Here is a 25,635-nt window from a genome sequence, read left to right as displayed (position 1 = left end):
CACTGGATTTTTTACCATATTATTCTACCCTTACACATACATGTGTGATGTGTGATGTGTGATGTTCATTCTCCTTTGAGGATTTTGGCACTAAAAGCTTTCCTCTATTGGGAAAAATGTGAAAATATGCCTTTCCATCCAGAGTCAACCCATTTGGAAATAGGAGCAAAGCTTCCACAGACTCCATTTTTTCTTTCTATCAAATATCCTTTGTGAGATAAAGCTCCAAGGATGGAAATTAGCCGCTTCTGTCCTGAGAATCTTCCCAACCCTATTCTTTCAAAGGGATTGTCCATAAGGCTCTGGGACCACCACAATGCGGACACGCACGGCTGGCTGACGGCCTTGCTTCAATAGAAAGCCTTTTAAAACATGCTCCCATGGTCCTGAAAAGGACTCTCTTCTTGGGGGCTTGGGCCCGGGGAAAGGCAGCCAGGGCTCCGGAACTGCTCAGCGCAGCTCAGGAACTGTTCTCCTCCAGATCTGAGAAGACTCCAAAGCACTAAAAATGAGGGGAATTTAAAAATCATGTTTGTTCAAGGGATGGGGAAAAGGAAAGGAACAGAAGACGGAGGCAGGGGAAGAAATTTATAGCAAAAAGGTTACCTCGGCTATTTCTCCACTCTGGGGGTCATCCTAGAAACGTCCCTCCTCCAGACGTGGGGGTGGTGCCAGTTGCCAATAATCCTCTCTTCCCGGAAAAAAAAAAAAAAAAAAGCGGTTAGCAAATGTCAAGATAAAAAAGAAAATCAGCTGAACAAGGGAACAGCTAGGATGGGCTGCTCGATGGGCGCCAGCCACGGGAGCCCCAGGTGCAATCAACAGCTCTTTAAGACTGCAGGGCATCATTTCTCTGCTTTGAAAAACCCAGCCATCTCTTGGAGAGTCAGATCGATTAGAGGCCACCTTTTGTGAAAGTGATGCTATCATTGTGGTTGTAATTTATGCAAAGACATTCTGTGGCACACGATGATTAAATTATAGTATAGAAGGCAGGATTTCCATAGCGTGTTCCCCCCTCTGGATTTTGCACTTTTATCTACATTCGAATCAGGTCTGTGAAAATTTGGTGCACATGCTTTTCAATCTGTGTGACAGAACATTTCCACATGTTTCTGTGTATTTTTGAAGTGGAGAGAACGGTACCGCCACTTGGAGATCCAACTGAGCCTACGAGGCAAAGGCAATGCGATTCTTTTATAAAAAGAAAGAAAAGCAGACAGAAAGGGTTATTTCCTGAGACCTTTTAGGGGTGAAGCTGTGCAGGTAAAATAAAATCACAAAATAAATAAATGAAATGAATGGAAAAAATGAAAGCATTGTGGCTTAGCTCCCTGAACGTTAGAGAGATCACCATACAGGGTTACATGTGCAGAAAGGAGACCCAAGGTTAAGATTTGCTTCTTACCTAGACAGCACCTCAGCCTCCTGCCTTGTGGCCGTGACTAGAAAGGAGCTTCCCCTGTCTCCACGTCAGCCACCATTTTAGCGTGGTCTCTGGATACGGTAAGATGGAGGCAGACACAGAGAAAGCCCGAGGGGCTCCCTCTGCTCGCTCGGCTGTGCCCCGCAGTCCCAGCGCGTCTCCCTAGGGGATGCGTTATTCACCATCCCCCTTCAGCTGAGTCAGGAGCTGCTGAGACAGGACAGCGCCGAGGCGAAAACGCAGACGATGACAAAGCCTGTGCTTTACCGACGGTCCCGGGGTATGGCAGGGAAAGGCAGCCGCCCTCCAAGGCATTGCAATGTGGGCTTTTAATGGGCTATGTGCTATCTGGAAATATTTAAGATGCAGCCACTATCCGTGTGGGGTTGATTCCTTCCTGGGCTAGCTGCCTTTTCCTCTCTCTCTCCAAATATATAGCCCTCATGACAAATCTGACACAGGGATCACAGGATGCTGCCGGCAGCTGGTGCAGGGTGGGGGGCTCTTGCAGGGACAGACAGGAGCCCGTGTGGCAGGGTGGCTTCTCCCTCCACCCCCTTCAGCCCGTCCAGCACCCTCCGTGCCTGCCCGCTGGATCCTTAACAAAGAAGAAACCTGCCTCCTTCAGCGCCTGAAGTCGGGGGAGGTGGAGGTTGAGCTGGGAAGAAATGGGGAGCAGGGTCCGGGCTCTTTCAGACCTTCCTGGAAGACCCAGGGAAAGAAGAGCCCCAGAGAGATTCGTGGGCACAGCAGGGCCCTGGGCTGTGCCTCCTGTCCATCATGTCAGGAGGAGGAGAAGGAGAGCACCAGGCGCGCGCATGGGTGTGTGTGTGTGTGTGGTGTGTGTGTGTTTAAAGAATGTTAATTCATACTGAGATCCTAGGGAATATTTCCCTAACTAGAACAGGCTTGGGAATAAATAACGTGCTTACATAGCTGGATCTCCCCTCCCCTTCCTTTCTCCCACTCACTAACACACACGTGTGCGCACACAGACACACCCACACACGTGCACACACGTTGGTAGTTACTAAAGCTAGCCTATGGGGCAAGGAAAAGCTGACCCTGAGAAATGCAATTTTCAATTCCCGCTGAAGCCCACGCAAGGAGGCTGTGCCCGGCACTCCAGGAGGACCGCACACCTTAGGTGGGCCACAGACAGGTACATCCCATACGTGGACTCGGGCGAGGTGCCCTAATGCGGCAGCTGAGGAGCACTAGAGGGACCCAGGTGGAGCCATTTCCACCGGCCTGGAGTGTGCACTGCAGGTCTCCAGCCTTGGTGAGGATCACGGGTGTGCTGAGGTTTCCCATCCACCCGCGCCTCTGTCTACACACACAGAGTGCCTGGGAGCTGAGAAGCGTGTTTATTCTCCTCCTTTCCTCCCTCATAAATGACTGCTACCAGCACTTGGAGGAGAAGCTCAAGCTGGGCCTGAGTGAATAGAAGCCGAGCGGGCAGGCAGGGCTCACTGGCAAAGTCCAAGCCACCACCGCGTGTGTAAGTGATTTCCATGCTCTCATTCCTTAACCCTTTTTGAGATGATCCTTCTCTTCCCGAGTGCACTTAGGGAAGGCAGGTACAATCATCTGCTTTCCTGTCTCTTTCCTTGATCTGGCTCTATCAGAGAAAGAAAGAACTCTTAGGACACATCCAAGAGAAAAGATACCTGATCAAATTATTTCAGTGAAAGAAATCCAGTTATAAGATATAAATACATGCATTCAAATTATAATATAAACATGAACGTGTCTGTGTGGGTGTGCATCTGTAGAAAATACAAGACGAACACATATCAACACGGAAGCAGTAATACCTCTTGGTAGTGTGATAATTATATTTGATTTTTCATACTTTTTAATTTTTTCTCAAGCAAGATACAATGAGTTATTATTGCTTCTACAATCAGAAAACAATTAGCTTAAAGAAACAGACTATCTGAACAGTTACCATAAACATTAGCAAAGACACTGTTTAAAGTTCCGCTCAAGTACCCCAGTGTTCTTAGCAGGCTTTCTATCTTCTCATTGTATTTACTCCAGTTTTTATTTTAACTCAACCCAGTGTCTCTTCTGGGCTGTCAAGATACCTGTGTTATAAACTGCTAGCGATTCTCAGTGACTGCACTTTACTTATGTCTTATTATGTAGGAATAGATGACGCCAATATTTGGCTGGGCATGTGGTCATCAGAGAATGCAACGCTTTCCAGCACCTTTGCAATGGGTGTGGCTTAGTGACTAAGTCCCAGCCCATCAAATATGAGCAGAGGAGATGTGTGCAACTTTAGAGTTATCGGAAGGGGCAGGTCACCCAGACCTTTCCTTCTTCTCTTCTTTATGTCTGAAATCCAGCCAAAGCAGAAAACCATTAATAAAATGGCTACACTGCAACTCCATAGGTACCTGCAGGCAGACTTGACTGAGGCTGGATGGGGAGGGGCTGCCACCCAGGACCATTCTCTCCCCAAGTTTGGCATCCAGGGGACAACTTGGGTCTCTTTGTCAACTACTTCTGGGCCTTGGGGACAGATGGACAAACCAAGTCTCCTACAAACTCCAAGGGGCTCCTCTCTGTAACACTTTTTGAGTTTCTTGAAATTGCCCAACAATTCCCTAGCTATTAGATTACTACTTAGGAATCTTCATTTTTGGTTCTGTGTGCCGTAACATACCCAATTCTCTTTCCCCATTACTATCCTCCCCAAAACAACCACTGCCAGTCCCTTTATAAATTGTGGGAAGAGGGTGAATGTTCCACTTTCCAAAGCTCTCGGAGCTTGTCTCTGAAATGCTTTCCTATCAGATGTCGGTATTTATCTCAGCCTGGAATCTTCTTCCCAAACCACCCTCCTGGGTGTGCCCTGGGCCAATGCAATGATTCAGGTTATAAGGTCTGCAATAAGCTTCTGGTAACAGGACATTGTTCTGCAGTAACTGGCTATCTGGAACCTGTTAAAGGGCACCCATGCTCGTTTCTCTGGATGATTCCAGAGCTCTTCACTACCACCATGGGTCCCCACCCAAGACTGGAAAAGCCAAGTGAAATCTCCTATCTGAACTTCTTGCTTTTGCTCTTGATGAAGAGCCATCCTTTTTTCCTCCTCCTCTCCCTTCCACGTCACCACTGGTTAGGAATATTGACAAGGAGTTCAAATCCAGTTGTGCAAAACTTTGGGTTGAGGATGTCCCAGCTTTGCCCTGGCCACACCCATTCTAGGGAGACGGAGCCGTGCCTCCAGCTTCACATCTCCCTGCCCAGAGCCTCCACATCCATGTCACGTTTCTGCCCTCAGAACAAGGCAGAAATACCACCCCTCCCAGAGGGGTTTAGTAGGTGGCTTGCACCATCTGTCATCATCAACATGATCCAAAACCTGTTTTAAATTATTAAAAGTTTCTCTGAGTCATGGTCATCAAAGATTCTCTTTGAGTACACAAACGTCCTAAATGTGGGGCCCTGTGAAGCACCGTCATGTGACACTTTCTGTGGCCTTAGATACTGACCATTGATGCAACTTCCCAGTAGGATGTCTCAGTTAAGGCTCAAATCTCTATCCTTAGCCCAGGCCTCTCAGTTGAAAACGCCTTGGATTTGGGTGAATTAGTTATTTCCACAAAGTCTGTGGCTTCCACTCCTGTGCCCACTATGAATCCCATGCCTTGGGTGACAAGTCCTCATTCCTTGTCTCCAGGCATTCTGGCAACATGGACCCCAGTGCCATTCATCTCCACTTTGGATGAAAGCTGTAGTTTCTTAGAAATTCACATGTGGAAATGAGGCCTCAGCATCAGCTTCCACATCCTTCCTTCTTCAGGAAAATTCATCTTATGGGCAAATTGAAAATAACTTCAGAATCCACCAGAAGAATTATGCTTGGCCATGGTTCCTCCCAATTGAATAAAATCAGATCCTAACTTATCTGCAACCTCCTAGCTGCACATTTATCTCACTCATGTTTTCAGCCATTCCTCCTGGACTTTAACACAATTCCCAAAGTTTCCGTAGAGTCCAAATACCAAAGAAAAGTTCTCTGCTCTTCAGCTCCAACTGTGCCCACAGAGGTACTCTCTGTCCCTTTTAGATAAGCAGACTGAGCTGAGTTGGGACACAGGGACGCATCATCACCATCATCACTGTCCCCAAAGCTGTGACACTCAGTGTCCAGGGTCCTCACATTTTTCACGACCTCTGTGTACATGGGGCCGTCTTGTCCCAGGGACTTGGGGTACAACAACCACAACACCATCAACAACAAGAACATCCTCTGCATCCCCATGACCTAGCTGTCCTTATCTCTCATCATGGAAAACTTCACACCATGACTTCTCCCTCTACTGACAGTGTCCAGCATGCTTCCTCGCAGAAAACCCAGGCTTTCACAGATAATGGCTTGCCTTGTCTCCTAGTGCCCTAGACACTTTTGCTTTTGGTCCTATCACCCAAAAACGTGATCAATCTACAAAGGCAAGAGAGCACACACTCTTGGCCACAAAAGAGGGAGAAAAACATAACAGTATCTTAAGATCTTGTTTTACACATGTTGTTATTAGCATTGCATCTGTAGTTAGTCAATATGCTCTTGGTAAAAGAGCCTATCTTGGCTCTACTTTAACTCTGTTAACAAAAGTGCAAATGTTGAAGAATGTGGCAGCCATGAGTACAGGGTGCCCGTGTGGCTGTGAGACAGTTGGGACTGGGTTGGTTATCTCTTGCCTATTTTTCACATGAGAGTAATTTACATGATCTTGGTTTGTGTTTTGACTTCTTAGGAGCTATCTTCCATCTGGAGTCTTATATTAGGTGAGATTGCTGCGTAAAGGCAATACTTATTTACAGAGTTTCCTGGCCACTGGTGAGCTAGGCTACTTCTCTTCCTTTAGCCAGGATTGCATTTCTATTATTTTCAGAAATCAACAAAGTTTAAGACAGTAAGATCTCAGCATATAATCTCAATTCTTGTCGTCAAATTATCTTGCATCACTTATAAGAATCATCTCAATATTGTATCTAAATTTTCTCCTCTGATAGCACATGCCTTTTCTGCACAACAAAATGTTGACCTAGGCCTTACCTTGTAAGCCAGCAAGCTCATAGAGGAAAAAAGCTACCTCAAGCACCCTGAGGGCATTAGGAGGTGCAGTAGGGACAATAAAGCCTGCTAATGTGATTTTGGGTGGACTGGCAACTGGAGTGATGGTGGGGAAGACCTGGAAATCACTCCCTTCCGAGACCAGACAGCCTAAGCAGAAACCAGAGAAATGCATCACATACAAAGGAGGCAGCAGAGCTGTCTTCATAAATCGCAGCCTGTAGGCCTTTTAATGTGTCAGTGTAACCCGCCATTAACCATATTTAATTGCTATCTACAGTAAGTTCCGTAGATCATTACCATACCAGTCATTTTTCAAAGATCCTCGTTAGCACAGGACTAGTGAACACAATAAACGATGTGACAGGAGATGCTAGAGAAATGCTGCAGAGAAAGAGCTCATGTAAGCCAGCAAGCTCATAGAGGAAACCCCCTATATTTCTACGACACCATTATAAAATCCACCATGCACACTGGGCTATTTCCACTGCAGTGCGTAAGACAAGAGAAATGGGTCGCTATTGTGCTCCTGCTGGTTTCGTCTCCACCAATGCAGCTCGTTCCCTCACACACTGAGGTGATGTCCACAATGCCTGGCTAGAACAGAAAAGATCTGACACACCTGAAGTGCCTGAAAATAACACTTTCCTACAAACACTTAGGTTGGCAATCCATCCATTTGGGAGGTACATGTGTACTGTGAACCTTCCCAGAACCAGGCACTGTGCTAGGGTGTTGAGATTCAAGGTCAAGGGAGGCACAGTCCCCACGAACCTTGCAGCCAGGGACAGAGCTAATGGCCAGGAGACATTCTAGTCCAACTCACTTGCTTTATTTCAGTGATTTTATTTTCCATTTTGTTACTACCTTCTTTTTCAAGTCTCCGGTTGGAATTTGGATTATGTTACTTTATTTTTTCCTTTAAAATGCTTTTTGAATGATCAAAGGCCCATTTTAATCCCTCTATTGTCTGCAGCTCCTTAGAGGTGAATTCTCCTTTTACAGAGCCTGTTTGCCCTCATGGTGATGAGTCTCCATAGGTGCTGGGGGGGCACCTTCCTTAGGAATCATTCTCCCATGGAGTCTCAGAAATCCCTTGAGCTCTGCAGGCATCTTCACTGGGGCAATGATTTTTGTGATGGGCTTGAGGCCTCTGGATTGTAATCTGTTCCAGATCAGCTTTTACCTTAAATTCCTGCGCACCTTTTTCCAAACGGCAAAGACAGTGTGAATTGAGGCCCCTCACACCAGCCACATTTGGGGTCCTGACTCCTCTGTGTGACTCCTGTCCCACCCCAGGCCCAGTCCCAGCATTAGCTTTTGTGATGCATTCCTTGGTACAGAAGGCTAAGCATTGCTAGTTTCTATTCAGAGACACAGGAACTCTACCCTTGTTCCTGGCTTTATAAAGCTGCTCAGTTCTAATGTTCACAGCACACAACAGCTGCAAGGGCCACAAATACCCCCAGGCAGATGTTAGGCTCTCAGCCCCTAAGATACAGTTTTCATCTCAACAACTCATAAGATTCTGCTCTCTGACGTGAGAAAATATAATTTTGTTGTGCTTTTTAATTATGCCTATGGCATCTTTTAAAATATGCCATACATGATCCAGTATTTCTTTGTGTTTGGAGTGTGAATCTGCAGGTGAAAGAGTGTGTTCTACACTTGCCCAATCCCTCCTCATTACACAAATTCACCCTCTACTTTAAAACAAGGAATCTGGGCCTTTGACAGGAAATAAGCTGGACAGTCATGGGGCCAAACTCGAACCAAATGTAAATATTTAATTTCCTACTGTTAAAAGCAGAGTGGACCCACAGTCCCTCCCAAAGTAAAAGGCACAATCATGTGTCAAAAGCACTGACCTTATTGCTTCTTGGACATTGGCTAAGATCAAGCGAAGACCACTGGTTTTGGGGTCTGATACCCCAGGAGAGTCCCAGTTTCGTGCTCACATGTTGTGTGACCCTTGACCCCTCATTCAATTCTTACATGCTTCAGTCTCCTAAGCCATGCAAAAGGGACATAAGGATATCTCCTGAAAGCAGAGTCAGCTGGAAGGCTGGAAGGTTTATGTGAAGCAGTTGCACATTACTTGGCACTTAGAATGGGCAAATAAAAAATGGTTTAGCTTCTCCTTTGTGGGAATAGAGACTGGAATGGTTTGTATCCTGGCTCTCCTGAAACTGCGCTGCCAAGCTGGGCCCAATCTCTAGTTCAGCTCCCTTCAGAAAGCTGAAGGCAGAAGCCTACAGGACCAGAGATGGAGCGTGGCCACACAGCCCCTTCCTGATGTCACATACCTGGTGATCCTGGTCACAGACTGCCTGACATGGCGAAACAGAGCTTTGTCGGACTTTCGAAGATAATCCTACGGAAAAATCACCTGGTGAAGGGCAGATGCGCATGTTTTGTAATAAGACCAATTGGGTTTCCTAAATCAGCCAAGCCATTTATCCTGTGGCCTTGACGACAGGCTGACCTTCCTTTTGCAGAGGAGATGGTGATGCCTGGTCCCAGAGGAGCGCTGTGAGCACCCAGGCATGGATTACAGTGCTTAGCACAAAGTAACATTAAATGTGAATCTCTCTTCTAAAACTATGTTACCAAAAGCAGTAATTCATTCCAAGCAAGTCTGTCAAAAGTCTTTTTCTACTGTAAAAGCTTTAATTTTTGTCTTTATTTTCATTGATACAATTAGATGTGCATATTTTAGGAGTAGATATGATAATCCAACACATTCACATAATCAAATCAGGGTAATTGGGATATTTGTCACCTTAAATATTGATCTTTTCTTGATGCTATGAGCATTAGGTTAATGGGTACAAATGTACAGTTAGATAAAAAGAATAAGACCTGCCTGGTCTTCAGTACATCATGGTGGCTATAGTTAACATTAACCAATTGTACATTTCAAAATGCTAGAAGAGAATAATTCCAACACCTTTTTTGTTTGCTTACCTTTTTCTGAATTCTAACAGACTGATACATTAGTCCCTGCTGCAGCCAAAATAATGACTTCCCCAAAATGCACTTCAAGAATGTGACCTCAATGGTTGTAACACACAGAACCTGCTCCTGGGGTTTGGGAAAGAAGAGGTGTTAGGCCTGCCACAATTGCTTCTCCTCCCAGGTGGTTCAGAGTCCTGGAGGACAGAATACCTTGGGAGCTTGAGTGAACTCCTTCCACCAGCCCAGCCTTCACTCAGATTCCAGCTCATAGCTCACAAGCTCCACCACCCAGGCCAAACTCCTCACATGCTTAGTTTTCTGTTTGTTTGTTTGCGTGTTTGTTTGAAAGAGTTTTGCTCTTGTTGCCCAGGCTGGAGTGCAATGGCACGATCTTGGCTCACTGCAACCTCTGCCTCCCGGGTTCAAGCAATTTTCCTGCATCAGCCTCTCGGGTAGCTGAGATTACAGGTGTTCACCACCGTGCCCGACTACTTTTTTTGTGTTTTTTAGTAGAGACAGGGTCTCACCATGGTGGCCAGGCTGGTCTCAAACTCCTGACCTCAGGTGATCCGCCCGCCTCAGCCTCCTAAAGTGTTGGGATTACAGGCATGATCCACCATGCTCGGTCTAATGGTCAGGTTTTTATTTCCTGTATATGTCAAGTGAGGACAATAAGAATCACTTCAAAGTGTTGTTAGGAGCTAATGCATGTTGAGCGTTTATAAGAATTTTTAGCACCCAGCAGACGCTCCGAAACTTTTAGCTCATAATATTAGCATTGTTATAAAAATAACATTAATAAAAACCAATAACATTAGTGTTGTGAGAAAGTCATAATAATATACATCAAAGGATATTAATAATACACAATGACTTTTCCACATGCCATTTGTATGGCCAGAAAACCAGACACAACTCCTGGCTTCCTCCTGCGATTCAGGCATTGCTTAGATGCAAACTTAACTCACGGAACCACTTAATAGGTTCGTCACTCTAAGCAAAGACTAGCGTTCAAGAAATGTTCTCAGGTGATTGAAAACACAGTTCAGAATACGGTTATGGGATTTCAAATGCTTGCAATACAAGGCCTGCCTCTGTGTTAAGCTCCTAGAGAGAATTTTTATAATAGATGCAGTTTTTCCTATTAGCAATGGAACATACACATTTGAAACCCATCTGGCAGCCTCTATTATTATAGGCTAAATCTCGTAAACAAAACTTAAATGTAAAGAAGTGTTTGTACTAGCTGCAAACGGGGTACCGGTTTGATGCCACAGGGTAAGTTGCTAGCAGGTGACATCAGAGTATGGATTAGTTAGGGTAACATTGTGAACCGAGGGACAGAAGTGATCTTGGCACTCACTGAAGGCGAGACTCCTCTGGAGAGCTGCTTCCTCCCCAAGATCTGCATCTTTCCCTGGACTGAGTCAGGATCTCCAAGGTTAGGACCTAGCTACGTATATTTTGCACAAAGAATTCTGATTTGGACTCCAGGATTTAGAACCACAAATGTGCATAGAGACCCAATTTTGTACATGGAAGGTGGGGACAGATAGATAAAGTAACTTGCCAGCAGTCATTCGTCTCACTAGTGTCACTGCTAGAAGTAGAACCTGTGGACTTTTGGTCCCTGGTCTGCAGCAGTTTCTATAACACTAGTGGGTATGAAACAACATAAAACACCAAGAACTGAGTTCTCGGAGGTGTGCAGCCCAGCAAAACTGAGCCTTTGGGTGGGAGTGGAGAGCAGCCAGCAAGAAAGGCCTGCGGTGGGGCTCTGCATCTCAGTTTTAGGAGGGAACCCCCACTGTCAGATGGTTCAGGTGATGGTGGCCATGTGGGAGTGTGGTGGTGGCTGGGGAAGATGACAAAGGCAATTCACTTACGATAGCTGCTAAGGAGAGCAGTTGACACAACCCTGCTGCCATTTGTGACTCTTTCTTGATGAATTGAGGATATGGGGATATAACTGCAGCCACCAGCATGGAGCTTTCCTAGATTCTTAAACTTACAGGTTATTAAGGACATAAAGAGATCTTCATGCATTCTAATGTCCTAATTTCACAGGAGAAGAGACAGTCTCAGGGAAGGCAGATGGCTTGTTCAGTTTCAATCAGCCAGCAACTGGCAGAGCTGAAATTAGAACTCAAGTCTTAGGGCTCCAGTTCTGTAACTCATCCATCCCACAAAACAATTCTAAAGGCATGTGTCCATGTGGCCTGGGCATGGCTTGTAGTCACTGCCATAGATAGAGATGGATGAGACCCACTGCCCCTAAGGCATGCAGTCCTATTGGCTCCTTCCTGCAGCATTCCCTGGACCACCAGGTTCAGAAACACCTGGGTCTGTGCTCACATGCAAAGTACTGGACCTGTCCCAGATTTACTGATGCCAATCCTCTGCAGGTGAGGCCAGGGAAACTGGCTCAGCAGGTGATACCTGGGTACTCCAACATCTGGGAAACCCCCAGATAAGACCTCAAAGTTCTGGGATATTGTGGGGGCTCTGTTGAAGAACAGAAGGTGTAACATACAAGAAAAACAGACCTAAATGTGACATCAATTATTTCACTGAAGAATCATCAGTTGAGTGCCTACTGGCTTCTAGTGCCCACTGTTCACTATGCTGGGAACACAAGTCCACAAGCCAACCACATTCCAGCTGTGAAGGAGTGCATCTGGAAAGTCATAGAAGGCCCTGGATGCCTGGTGCCTGGGCTGGGGTGTGTGCCAGGGCAAGAAGGGAGTGGATGTCAAAGAAGAACAACTCTTGACAGTGCCCAGGAAGGGCAGCTGCTCCACAGAAGCAGTGCTCGTGGAGCCATGTTGCCATGGATACAAACAGTGTCTGGTTACTTATGGGAACACTATTGTTAAGATGGTTCTGAAATGCCTTCGTCCTGACGGTGGAGACCTCCCCAGACCAAATTACTCTTGGCTGAGGTGGTTAACCCTCTACTCATATGATGTCTTGGGGCAACAGTGCAACTTCAAAACACATTAAATAATACCACACTATGGAGACAATAAAAAGATCGGTGGTTGTCAGGGGCCGAGGGAGCAGGGGGACGAAGGAATAAGCATCAGTGGAGCAGAGAGGACTTTAGGGCAGTGAAACTCATCTGTATAATACTCAAATGGTGGATTCATGTCATTACACATTTGTCCAAACGCCTGGAATGCACAACACCCAGAGCGAACCCTCGTGTCAACTATGAACTCATCGTGATGATGGCGTGTCAGTGTAGGATCATCAATTATAAAATGTGTACCACTCTGGGAAGATATGTTGATAATGAGGGAGACAGGGCATATTTGTTGGAGGGGCAGGAAGAATATGGAAAATCCCTGTACCTTCCACTCAGTTTTGCTCTGAACCTAAAACTGCACTATAAAACTAATTTTTTTTTTTGACAGCTCTGTCATTCAGGCTGGAGTGCAGTGGTGCAATCATGGCTTACTTAAACTCCACCTCCTAGGCTCAATAGATCCTCCCACTTCAGCCTCCCAAGCAGCTGGGACTACAGGCATGTGCCACCACACCTGGCTATTTTTTTAAGTTTTTAGAGATGGAGTCTCACTATGTTGCCCAATCTGATATTGAAATCTTGGCCCAAATGATCCTACCACTTTGGCCCTCAAAGTGTTGAGATTATAGGCATGACCCATGGTGCCTGACCTTAAAAAGTATTTCAAAGAAAGATTAAACATTTCTAAACTGTTTTTTAAAATACGTCGTGTCACAGTGTATAAAAGTTATACTATCAAAAGTGAACTTTGGGTAAATGAAGGCTGCCGGATTGACTAGAAATCAGAAGGGGTTTGGGTTTTAAGTTTGTCACTGAATCTGGTAAACTCAGAGAAATCACTGCCTCTCTCTAAGCGTCTAGTCATCAGGATTAGGAAGGAGAGAGGTGAGCTGCTAGAATTCCTTCTTCAAGCTCTGATGTTCCAGGACAAGGATAATTGCTGATGAGAAAAAAAACAAAAAATCAGAATCTCGCAGTCTGCAAAAGCAGAACAGCACAGTTTCCACAAAACCATAAAAACATACTTTTTGGAACATAACAGTCAAGCACATGCAACAGCTTAGGGTCCGTAACTCAGCATATGTAAAGTTCGTAAATTAATGTAATAGGAGGCAGGGTAACATCTGTTCTGTAGTACCCAGCAGAGGGGATTTGGATATTTGAGAAGAGGCTCTGCACATAGTAAAGTCAGCCTAGGAACATGTGAGCAGTATTTACAGTGAAAAGGTCCCCATCTCTAAGTATACACATCTGCTCCAAGACAGCTGAGGCTGGGGGCACAGACTCCACTGAAGGGAAAGCCCCTCCCAGGGAAGCGGCTTGCTAAGAAATCAGAATGGAGCCATCTGCCCTTCCCACTGCGTGAGCTCCACCAGCCACCTATTTGTGCTCACCAGCTGGCAGCCTACCCTGGCCCTGGCACATGCCTGCCCCCAGTGGGCAGGGCCATGACAAAGCCACTGCTGGTTACCATTAGGGGTCAAGTCCCACAGGGGGTTTATTGAAGAACGTTTGCTTAATTTTAGATCAAAGCAGTACTTTCTTCTCCCTCTGGAATAAACAAACAAACAAATAGTATCTTGGAGCAATGAAGAACATAATCAAGTTTATGTATGGGCCACTAAGAAACTGAATAGTTACCTCCTACTTAAAAGGGTATCCTGGGCCACTGTGAAGTGGTCCTTTTTATCCTGTGGTCTGCAGTGGAAATGGCAGCATTACTGGAGAAGAGCTGTAAAAACATGCACAGTGAGTTGCTGCTGCATCCTGATTGCCCAAGAGAGGGAAGGAAGAGGAGATGAGAAGGGTTGAATCGGTTCTCTGACATGCCAGAGAGATGGGGTGCCTCCCAAAGCTCTGAGGGCTTTTAAAAACTGGATGTCCACTGATATTTCAAAACAGTGCTGGGTGTCCATAATTCCAAAGGCAGTTTACAGGGGTCCAGAGTTGAAATCTGTGCTCTCAGATGCCACAGATAAGCCTTCTCAGCAGGCTTGGCAAACATCTTCACAGCCACCATGACACATGGTAGGATTCAGGGACCCCAAAAGGAAAGAGCTAAGTTTTGAGGCTGAAGACCAAATTGGTTAAAAATATGGTCACTCTCAGGGTCAGTATGAGAGAATTAAGTAAAAAAAATAATAATTGAATACAGGGAGCAAATAAGTAGACATAACACGGAATGGCGCAGGCCGCCAGGCAATCCTAAGGCAGACGTAGACTCATCTTCAAGTGGCTTCCTCCAGCCTGACACCTGAAAAAGTGCTACTTCTTCTCATTTACTCTTTCTCCTGTTTATCAAAAGGGAAGAAAAGAAGAAAAAGAAAATGTTAGTAGTTGACTATGTGTCAACACTATTCTGGGCATTTCCCTAAGTTATGTAATTGAATATTCACAACTCCCTCTGATGTGTAGATATTAATATAATTATTTTCATTTTACCAATAAATTCTGGTAAAATATAAGCTATGAAATACATCCAGAGATACTATGTGATGTGCTCAAAGACAAACAGCTAATAGGCAGCAAGCCCAGGCTTTAAGCAAGTTCTATCTGAAAACCTTTTCTCTCTTCCCTAAGGCATACTAAATTGATGTTTGAGCTTCCCATTTATCTTGTTTCATGAAAGAATGGTCTAAGCCCATGGCATCTTCCCTATCCAAAAGAAAGTAAACAGTCATGAGACCAAGATCCCCTGGGATCTCCCAGAAGGTAAGTCACAGCTCTGTATATTCCAAGCTCCAATGCTGCCAGTCCCAGAGATTGTGGGGTGGGGATTCTGTCTCTGAGCTCCACCTATTTAAGTCTTACCAGATTAAAGACCTGACTCTGATAAACTTGTGTCCATGACCTTTCTTTTTTTTAAAAAAAAAAAATGATTTTACTTTTTAGAACAGTTTTATATTTCAAAAATATAGAGAAGGATCCCCCATTGTGGAAAAGTGGTAAGCGAGAGATGCCTACTGGTTCACGTTCCCACTAAGGACTCTTGCAACCCTAGCCATAGGTGAGCCCCTTGGCCCTCGTGGGCCCTTAGACTAGTATAGAAAGCTGCTTGCAGTCTATATGATGGCATTGTCTCAGGGAGAGAGTTTGCATTGGGTGCCAAACTCCCCCAAGACCCAAGTAACTGCAACATGATGCCATTCTGAGAGCCCAGTCCACACCAGACTACATCCCACCCTGAGGACAAACAGCACCTGCCTCTCCACATACCTTAAGCCCCACTGACATTCCCCTACATCCACCCAGAGGGCTGCAGCATTGCAATGCTGGCTGGACACAATGGCGCAGCTGGAGCAACAGCACAGTGTCCTACTCTCTGGAAAATGGGTGGTGCAACACTGCAGGAGGCTGCCTTAGGGACAAAGGAAGTGTGTACTCCCCAGAGTTTGAGAGTTGACTGCCAGGGACCACTGCCACTGACAGCAACACAGTATCCTCCAGTGGCAGGGTGGTCACATACCTGAATGTACCTTTAGCTGACTTGGATACCAGCCCAGTCACAAACCATCCACCACAGGCATCTCTGCAAGCCACATAGGAGCCATGGGTTGGCTCACCACCACCACTGCCACTACCAATGCCATGCACACCACCCAGGAGTCCAAGGTCTGGCACCCCCAACCCACCAATGACATCACTGGTGCCCAAGGACCAGCCCTCCTGGAGCCCTTGTCCCCAGGAAAGTCTTGCCACAGCCCCCAATGACAACTGCCACCTAAGCCACTGAGGAATTCACAGACACCACTGATGTTGATTACAGTTAAAGAAATCATGCAGAGACCACACTTCTACACCCACGCAGAGTACAAGTGAAAGGACCCTGCCCAGTGCACACTGTAGATATATCTTTGTAAAAAAAATGTCCTTATGAAAGATTTTCATCCAATCCATAACATTGGACAAAATGACTGGTACACCAGATGTGCAGATATCAACACAAAGACACAAAAAATAAAAAGCAAGAAAACATGACACCTCCAAAGAAACACAGTAATTCTCCAGTAACAGATCTCAAAGAAAATGAAATTATGAAATGCCTAAAAATACCAAAATAACGATATCAAAAATTAGTACAATAAAGAGAACATGGGTAAACACTACAAATAAATTGGAAAGAAAATTATAACTTGGATGAAAAGTTCAGCAGAGATAGAAATCATTTAAAAACACACACAAAAAAATCCTGGAACTGAAGAATACAATAAATGAAAATTTTAAAAATACAGTCAAGAGCATCAAGCACAATACACTGCATCAAGCAGAAGAAATTTTTGAACTTGAAGACAGGTCTCTTGAAATAGTCAGACAAAAAAATAAAAATAAAAAAGAATAAAAAGAGCATGCAAGGCGTGTGGGATACCACAAAGTGGCCAAATACTTAAATTTTGGGTGTTCCAGAATAAGAAATGGGTAAAGGCATAGAGAACTTAAGAAAAAAAAAAAGCAAAGTTATACTTTAAAAGTGAAAGGGAAATAAAGTTGTTCCTAAACAAGCAAAAAAAAAAAGATAACTCATTCCCACTAGACCAACCCTGCAAGAAAGGATGCTTAGGGGAGTCCTACATCTGGAAGCAAAAACACAAAATCTGCTGATATGGTTTGGCTGTACCTCCTCCCAACGGCCCCATCCCATCTTGAATTATAGCTCCCATAATTCCCACATGTTGTGGGAGGGACCTGGTGGGAGATTAACTGAATCATGGGGGCGGTTTCTCCCATACTGCTCTTGTGGTAGTCTCACCAGATCTGATGATTTTATAAGGGATTTCTCCTTTCACTTGGTTCTCATTCTCTCTTGCCTGCTGCCATGTAATACATACATTTTGCCTTCTGCCAGGATTGTGAGGACTCCCCAGCCATGTAGAACTGTGAGCCCACTAAACTTCTTTTTCTTTATTAATTACCCAGTTTTGGGTACATCTTTATCAACAGTGTGAGAACAGACTAATACAGTAAATTGGTACTGGGAGTGGGGCACTGCTGTAAAGATACTCAAAAATGTGGAAAAGACTTTGGAACTATGTAATAGTCAGAGGTTGGTACAATTAGGAGGGTTCAGAAGAAGACAGGGATATGTGGGAAAGTTTGGAACTTCCTAGAGACTTGTTGAATGGCTTTGACCAAAATGCTGATAGTGATATGGGACAATGAAATCCAGGCGGAGGTGGTCTCACATGGAGATGAGGAACTTGTTGGGAACTGGAGTAAAGGTGACTCTTGTTATGTTTTAGCAAAGAAACTGGTTGCATTTTGCCTCTGCCCTAGAGACCTTTGGAACTTTGAACTTGAGTGAGATGATTTAGGGTATCTGACAGAAGAAATTTCTAAGCAGCAAAGCATTCAAGAGGTGACTTGGGTGCTGTTAAAAGGACTCAGTTTTAAAAACAGCAGAGCATAGTTTGGAAAACTTACAGCCTGATGATGCAAGGGAAAAGAAAAACCCATTTTCTAGGGAGAAATTCCAGCCTGCTACAGAAATTTGCATAGTAACAAGGAGCCAAATGTTAGTCACCAATACAATGGGGAAAATGTCTCCAGGGTATGTCAGAGACATCTGTGGCAGTCCCTCCCATCCAGGCCAAGGGGCCCCATGCTCTGTACAGTCTAGGGACTTGATGCTCTGTGTCCCAGCTGCTCCAGCCATGGCTAAAAGGGGCCGAGATACAGCTCAGGCTGTGGCTTCAGAGGGTTCAAGCCCCAAGCCCTCGCAGATTCCACATGGTGTTGAGCCTGTCATTGCACAGAAGTCAAGAGCTGAGGTTTGAGAACCTCCACCAAGATTTCAGGAAACACCTGAATGCCCAGGAAGAACTTTGCTGCAGTGGTGGGGCCCTCATGGAGAACCTCTGCTAGGGCAGTGCAGAAGAGAAATGTGGGGTTGGAGCTCTCAGAGAGAGTCCCTACTGAAACACCACCTAGTGGAGCTGTGAGAAGAGAGCCAATGTCTCCCAGACCCCAGAATGGTAAATCCACTGACAGTTTGCACCATGCACCTGGAAAAGTCACAGACACTCAATACCAGCCTGTGAAAACCACCAGGTGGGAGGCTATACCCTGCAAAGCCACAGGGGCAGAGCTGCCCAAGACCATTGAAACCCACCTCTTACATCAGCGTGACCTGGATGTGAGATACGGAGTCAAAGGAGATAATTTTGGAGCTTTTAGATTTAACTTTCCTGCTGGATTTTGGACTTGGGTGGGGCCTTAAGCTCCTTCGTTTTGGCCAGTTTCTCCCAATTAGAATGGGAGTATTTATCCAATTCATGTACTTCCATTGTATCTAGGAAGTAACTAACTTACTTTTGATTTTACAAGCTCATAGGCAGAAGGGACTTGCTTTCTCTCAGATGAGACTTTGGACTGTGGACTTTTGAGTTAATGCTGAAATGAGTTAAGATTCTGGAAGAATTTTGGAAAGGCATGATTGGTTTTGAAATGCGAGGACAAGAGATTTGGGTGAGGCCAAGAGAGGAATGATATGGTGGTTTGGCTGTGTCCACACCCATGTCTCATATAGAATTGCAGCTCCCAGAATTCCCACATGTTGTGGGAGGAAGCTGGTGGGAGATAATTGAATCGTGGGTGTGGTTCCCCCATACTGTTCTCATGGTAGTGAATACGTCTCACAAGATCTGATAATTTTATTATGGGTTTCCCCTTTCACTTGACTCATTTTTTCTTGCCTGCTGCCATGTAAGATGTGCCTTTCACCTTCCACCATGATTGTGAGGCCTCCCCAGTCATGTGGAACTGTGAGTCCACTAAACCTCTTTTTCTTTATTATCTTTATAATTTACCCAGTTTCAGCTATTTCTTTATCAGCAGAGTCTTAACAGACTAATACATCTGTCATCATGAAAACACACAAAAATATGAATTCACTGGTAGAGCAGACACACAAATAAGAAAGAAATAAAAAGACAATCATTGTCACTACAAAAGAATACTAAATTATAAAGGTAAACAATAAAAATGGAGGAAAGAAGAAAGGGAATGGAAAACAATTGGAAAAACTTAACAAAATAACAGAAACAAGACATTACCAACCAATAACAATATTGAATGCAAGCAATTTAAATTCTGAAGTTAAAAAAATACAGAGTTTCTGGATGGCATGATATAAAAAAAGACCATGTTATATGCTGCCTACAATAAACCCAACTTCATCTGTAGAGATGTACATAGACTGAAGATGAGGGGATGGAAAAAAAATATTCTACACAAACACAAACCAAAAGTGTACAGAAGAAACAATAGTTATTTCAGACAAAATAGCCTTTAATCAAAAAACATAAAAATAGACAAAGTAGGTCATGATATAATGATAAACTGATCAATTTGGCAAGAAGATATAGCAATTATAAATGTATATGTGCCCAACACTGGAGCACCCAGACATATAAAGCACATATTAATATAATACAGCTAAAAACAGAGAGAGAGACCTTAAAACAATAGTAGATAGGGACTTTTTTTTTTTTTTTTTTTTTTTTTTATTTTTTTTTTTTGAGACGGAGTCTCACGCTGTTGCCCAGGCTGGAGTGCAGTGGCGCGATCTCGGCTCACTGCAAGCTCCGCCTCCCGGGTTCCCGCCATTCTCCTGCCTCAGCCTCCTGAGTAGCTGGGACTACAGGCGCCCGCCACCGCGCCCGGCTAATTTTTTGTATTTTTAGTAGAGACGGGGTTTCACTGTGGTCTCGATCTCCTGACCTTGTGATCCGCCCGCCTCGGCCTCCCAAAGTGCTGGGATTACAGGCTTGAGCCACCACGCCCGGCCAAAACAATAGTAGATAGGGACTTTAATACCCATTTCCAGCAGTGGACTGATTATTTAGACAGAAAATCAGCAAAGAAATATCAGATTTAATTTGCACTAGAGACAAAATAAACCTAACAGACATTTGTAGAACACTTTAACAACTGCAAAATATATACTATTCTCATTAGCACATGAAAAATTCTACAGGATAGACCATCTAGTAGGTAAACCAAAAAGTTTCAACAAATTTTTAGAAATCAAAGTAATATCAAGTATCTTCTCAGGGCTGTGCACAGTGCTTCACACCCATAATCCAGCATTTTAGAAGACCTGGATGGGCAGATGAATTTGAGTTCAGGAGTTTGAGACCAGCCTGGGCAACATGGTAAAATCTCTATGGAAATACAAAAATTAGCTGGGCATGGTGGCACATGCCTGCAGTCCTGGCTACTTGGGGGACTGATGCTGGAAAATTGCTTAAACCTGGGAAGGCAGAGGTTGCAGTGAGCTGAAATCAACACTGTACTCTAACCTGGGTGACAGAATGAGACTCTGTCTCAAAAAAAAAAAAAAATATATATATATATATAGTGTATTCTCAGACCACAGTGGAATAAAACTAGAAATCAATAACATGAGGATCTTGGGAAACTGAACAATCATGTAGAAATTAAACAAGATGCTCTTAAGTGACCAATGACTCAATAGAAAATTTAAGAAAATCAAAAAATTTCTAGAAACAAAAATTGAAACAAGATTTACCAAAATTTATGGTATATTAAAAAGAGTAGTGCTAAAAGGCAAATTTATAGCAATAAATGCCTACATCAAAAAGGTGGAAAGATTTCATTACAAATAACCTTACCACTCACCTCAACGGACTTAAACAGCATGAACAAATCAAACCCAAGATTAGTAAAGGAAAAGAAATGATAAAAATCAGAGAATAACTAAATGAATACAGACTAAAAAAGAAAACAAAAGCAAATAATCAATAAAATGAAAAGTTGGTTTTCTTAAAGACAAATAAAACCAGAAACTGCAATCTAGCTGAACCAAGGAATAAAGAAAGTCAAATAAGTAAAATCAGAAACAAAAAAAAGACACATTTACACTGATTCCACAGAAACACAAAGAATCATTAGAAACTATTATGAACAACTGTATGCTAAAAATTTGGAAAACTTAGGGGAAATGGATAAATTCATACATACAACCTTCCAAAATTGTACCAAAAAGAAATAGAAAACCTGAACAGTCTAATACTGAGTAACAAGATTGAATCAGTGTATTGGTCTCTTTTCACAGTGCTGATAAAGACATGCCCAAGAATGGGCAATTTACAAAGGAAAGAGGTTTAATGGAGAACTCACAGTTCCACATGGCTGCGGAAGCCACACAATCATGGCAGAAGGAGGAGCAAGTCAGATCTTATGTGGATGGCAGCAGGCAAAGAGAGAGCTTGTGCGGGGAAACTCCACCTTATAAAACCATCAGATCTCATGAGACTTATTCACTATCATGAGAACAGCATGGGAAAGACCCGTCTCCATGATTCAATTATCTCCTACTGGGTACCTCCCACAACACTTGGGAATTAGGGGAGCTACAAATGAGATTTGGATGGTGACACAGAGCCAAACCATATCAACTGGCAATCCACCAACAAAGAAAAGCACAGGACCACATGGATCTTCTGCCAAATTCTACAAAACTTATAAAGAAGAACTAAAACCCGTTCTTCTCAGACTATTTAAAAAAAAAATAAAAATGAGGGAATTCTTCATAAATCATTCCATGAGGCCAGTATTACTGTAATACGAAAACCAGACAAGGGAATAACCAAAAAAGAAAGCTATAAGCCAATATCCTTGAATACAGATACAACAAAATACTAGCAAAATAAATCCAACAACACAACAAAAAGAAAATATACCATGATGATTAGGGCTTATGCCAGGAATACAAAGCTGGTCAACACATATCAATCAATACATGTGATACATCACATCAACAGAATGAAGGATAAAAAAAAAACCATATAATTATCTTAATAGATGCAACAAAAGCCTTTGATAGAATTCAACATCTCTCATGATTAAAAACTCTCAACAAATTAGTCATAAAAAGAACATAACATAATAAAGGCCATATATGACAAAACCACAGCTAACATTATACTGAATAAAGAAAAGTTGAGTCTTTCCACTAAGAACTGGAGCAAGACAAAGATGTCTACTCTCACCACTCCTATTTAACACAGTAACGGGAGTCCTAAGCAAAGCAATCAGGCAAGAGAAAGAAATAAAAGACATCCAAATTGGAAAAGAGGAAGTCAAATTGTCCTTCTGTGAGATTGAGAGAAACTCCCAACTGAGATTCCGTATATGATACAAAGTGGGGAAGAACCCGCTTTGCCAGAAACAAGGGATGAATGGGAAGTGTGCTGCAGCCACAAATACAGGAGCTGGTCGCCCCAGCTTTGAAAGCAGATCAGGAGAGGCATGGTCTGAAAGTCACAGTTTCTGTCCTGGCAGGGAAGGCTTATGGACTGGGGCAGTTTTGAGTTCTGGGCATAGACTGCCTGGAGTCTAGCTAGCTGTTGCTAGGGGAATACCATGAATGTAAGACCTGTTTGCTAGGTGCATGGAAGCTGGGTAGGGCTTACTGCCACCTACTTCTCCCCACTTCCTGTGCAGACCCTTCTGTACAGCAGAGACAACTGCTCTCCCACCTGGAGCATTACCCTAGTGTCCAGGAAATTGCCCTCTGATTCCCACTGGGGCCACTGCTTGCACCTTCATGCGGAGAACCAGAATACAGATGTACCTGACCCACTCCCCATCTGGTTTTACTTTTCCATTCACACTGGTAGTGTAACACGAAGGACAGAAACTTTGGGGAGCTCTATGGCCCCAGTCGTTGCCTGAGACATCAGAGTACCTCCCCTGGGTAACATAAGGCAAGCACAAATACCACCACTATCACTCCAGCTGATGCTCTTTTGTAAGTGCCACCTGGCTGGAGGCCAACTGACACAGTCCATTATAGCATCTACAGGCAAAATGATGCAGCATCCAGGAAGAAAAAATCTTGTGTGTATCCTCAGCTATCACCATTGCCTGAACCACTCTGGCTAACCAAGAGGTACTGAGTCTGTCCATGTCACCAGTTCATTACTACTACAACCTGCATTTGAGAGAGCCAACACACTAAGACTATTTAAACCAAGGAATCTCACAGAGTTTATGTAACTCCCCTGCCACCCCTGCCAGGGCTGGGGCTTGCACCCTCTGCCAGGAGATTTGAGGACAGGTCATATCACTGGATCCTTGGCAGACATTCCCCAGCGTGAACCTGGAGTGCTGCAAACCCACTGGGGGGATAGACCCAGAGAAGCAGCAGGATTCACAGTAGCCTGGCCCTCAGGGAATCCTACTCCTGTGGGAAAGTGGAGTGCACCAAATCAAGGGAGAACCCTGTGGGACAAAAAAGTTCAGATGGCAGGGCTTGAATCCTAGAACTTTCCATTTGTGGAAGTTTCTTATAGCAAAGCCAAAGTGGTCATGCTGGGCTCAGAAGGGAAAATCTGAAGTTCTATTCTACCAGTCAGGCAGCACTGGTGCTCATGAAGGATACTGGAGAAGGGGACTTCTTCTCCCCCTCATCCACCAGTGCAATCACAGCTGGGGCTTCTCCCATGAGAGCTCAGTTTGGGTGTACCTGTAGTCAGCCTTTCTGGAACACTTCAGGGTGACTGCATCTCCACAGGAAAAGTGTTCTCCAGGTTCAGGCTTGCACAAGGGGTAGAGTCACCATCCTTTTCTACATTAAAAATCAACACTCCTTCAGATGAAAGGAGATGGCTGTCTGATCTGAATTGCTGGAACACTAGTTTAGGAGTGTGACTGGGAGGTGGACTGCTTTCCTGCTGGCCTGGCAGAGGAGCTGAGGTAGCTCCCTCTCATTCCCCTGAAAATACCTTAGTGTATTTCACTGAGAGCTCCCCCAGCTGCCTGTGTCAGGGCTGGGACCTCTGCCCATCCCTGAGTATTGCATTTACCCACCTGTTTTAGAAACAGCTGGTGTTTACTTATGGACAACTACACTACTGATCTGAAGCCTGAACTGTTCATCCTGGTAAATAAAATACTAGGGAAAAAATAAATAAATAAAAAGTGTACACCACTGGGGAAAAGATAAGCTTCAAGAGACCTCTGTCATTCAAACCCTGCAGGAGACGATGAACCTGCTCACACACTGAGCACACTGTTACCATAACCAGCATCTGAGAAAGCCATCATACAAAGACTCTTTATAACCAAGAAAGTCAAACAGAAACTTTACCACTGGAAGCACCAAGAGCCAAATTAGGCTATAATAAACTAAAAACATTAAAGTCACACTCTAAAGGAAAAAAAAAGAAATTAAAAAACCACTGTTGAATAAAAATTAATTTTAAAATAATTAGAAGAATAGTTTACCCAAATGAGAAGGAATCAGAAAAATAGTTTTGGCAATATGACAAAGCAAGGTACTATAATACCTCCAAAACATCACACCAGCTCTCCAGCAGTTGATCCAAACCAAGATGAAATGCCAGATAAAGAATTCAAAAGGTTAATTATTAAGCTACTCAAGGAGATACAAGAGAAAGATTAAAAAACGCACAAACATAAAAGTTTCAAAAACCAGTTTCAAAAACCAATGAATTAAATATTTTCTAAAGCGATATATATGTTGAAGAAAAAACAATCAGATCTCCAGGAAATGAAAGACACATTTAGGGAATTACAAAATGCAACAGAAAGTTTAAACAATAAACTAGACCAAGTAGAAGAGATAATTTCAGAGCTCAAAGTCAAGGCTTTCAAATTAGCCCAATCAAATAAAAATAAACAACGACGAAAAAAAAATTTTAAAAATTGAACAATGGCTCTAAGAAATACAAGATTATGTAAAAGAGCCAAACCTAAGCATCATTAGTGCTCCTGGAGGAGAAGAGAAAGCAAAGAGTTTGGAAAACATATTTGAGGGATAATTGAGGAAAACTTCCCTGGCTTTGCTAGAGATGTAGATATCCAAATACAAGGAGCTGAAATAATTCCTGGAAGATTCATTGCAAAAATAACATCACCAAGGCAAATAATCATTAGGCTAGCTAAAGTCAACATAAAGGAAAGAATTTTAAGAGCAGTAAACATCAGCTGTTCTGTAAAGAAAAACCTATCAGACTAGCAGCATATAAAGGAAAACCTATCAGACTAACAACAGACTTATTAGCAGAAACCTTACAAACCCAGAAGGGATTGGGTCCTAGCTTTATCCACTTTATACAGAATAATTGTCTGTCAATAATTTTGTAT

At 43.7% G+C, this 25,635-nt stretch overlaps 1 pseudogene across 1 annotated transcript in view; it reads right to left on the bottom strand.

The window, feature by feature from the left end:
• Positions 1-602: 602 nt before the first annotated feature.
• LOC105486571 (uncharacterized) overlaps positions 603-25,635 on the bottom strand; it is a 55,813-nt pseudogene continuing 30,780 nt past the window's right edge. The window contains exon 2 of the transcript XR_011611418.1: positions 603-14,795. The product of XR_011611418.1 is annotated as an uncharacterized protein (transcript). The remainder of the gene's footprint in view (positions 14,796-25,635) is intronic.

The sequence above is a fragment of the Macaca nemestrina genome, chromosome 13 (genome assembly GCF_043159975.1).
Source record: "Macaca nemestrina isolate mMacNem1 chromosome 13, mMacNem.hap1, whole genome shotgun sequence".
Classification (NCBI taxonomy): domain Eukaryota; kingdom Metazoa; phylum Chordata; class Mammalia; order Primates; family Cercopithecidae; genus Macaca; species Macaca nemestrina.
This window is presented reverse-complemented; position numbering and strand designations above follow the sequence as displayed.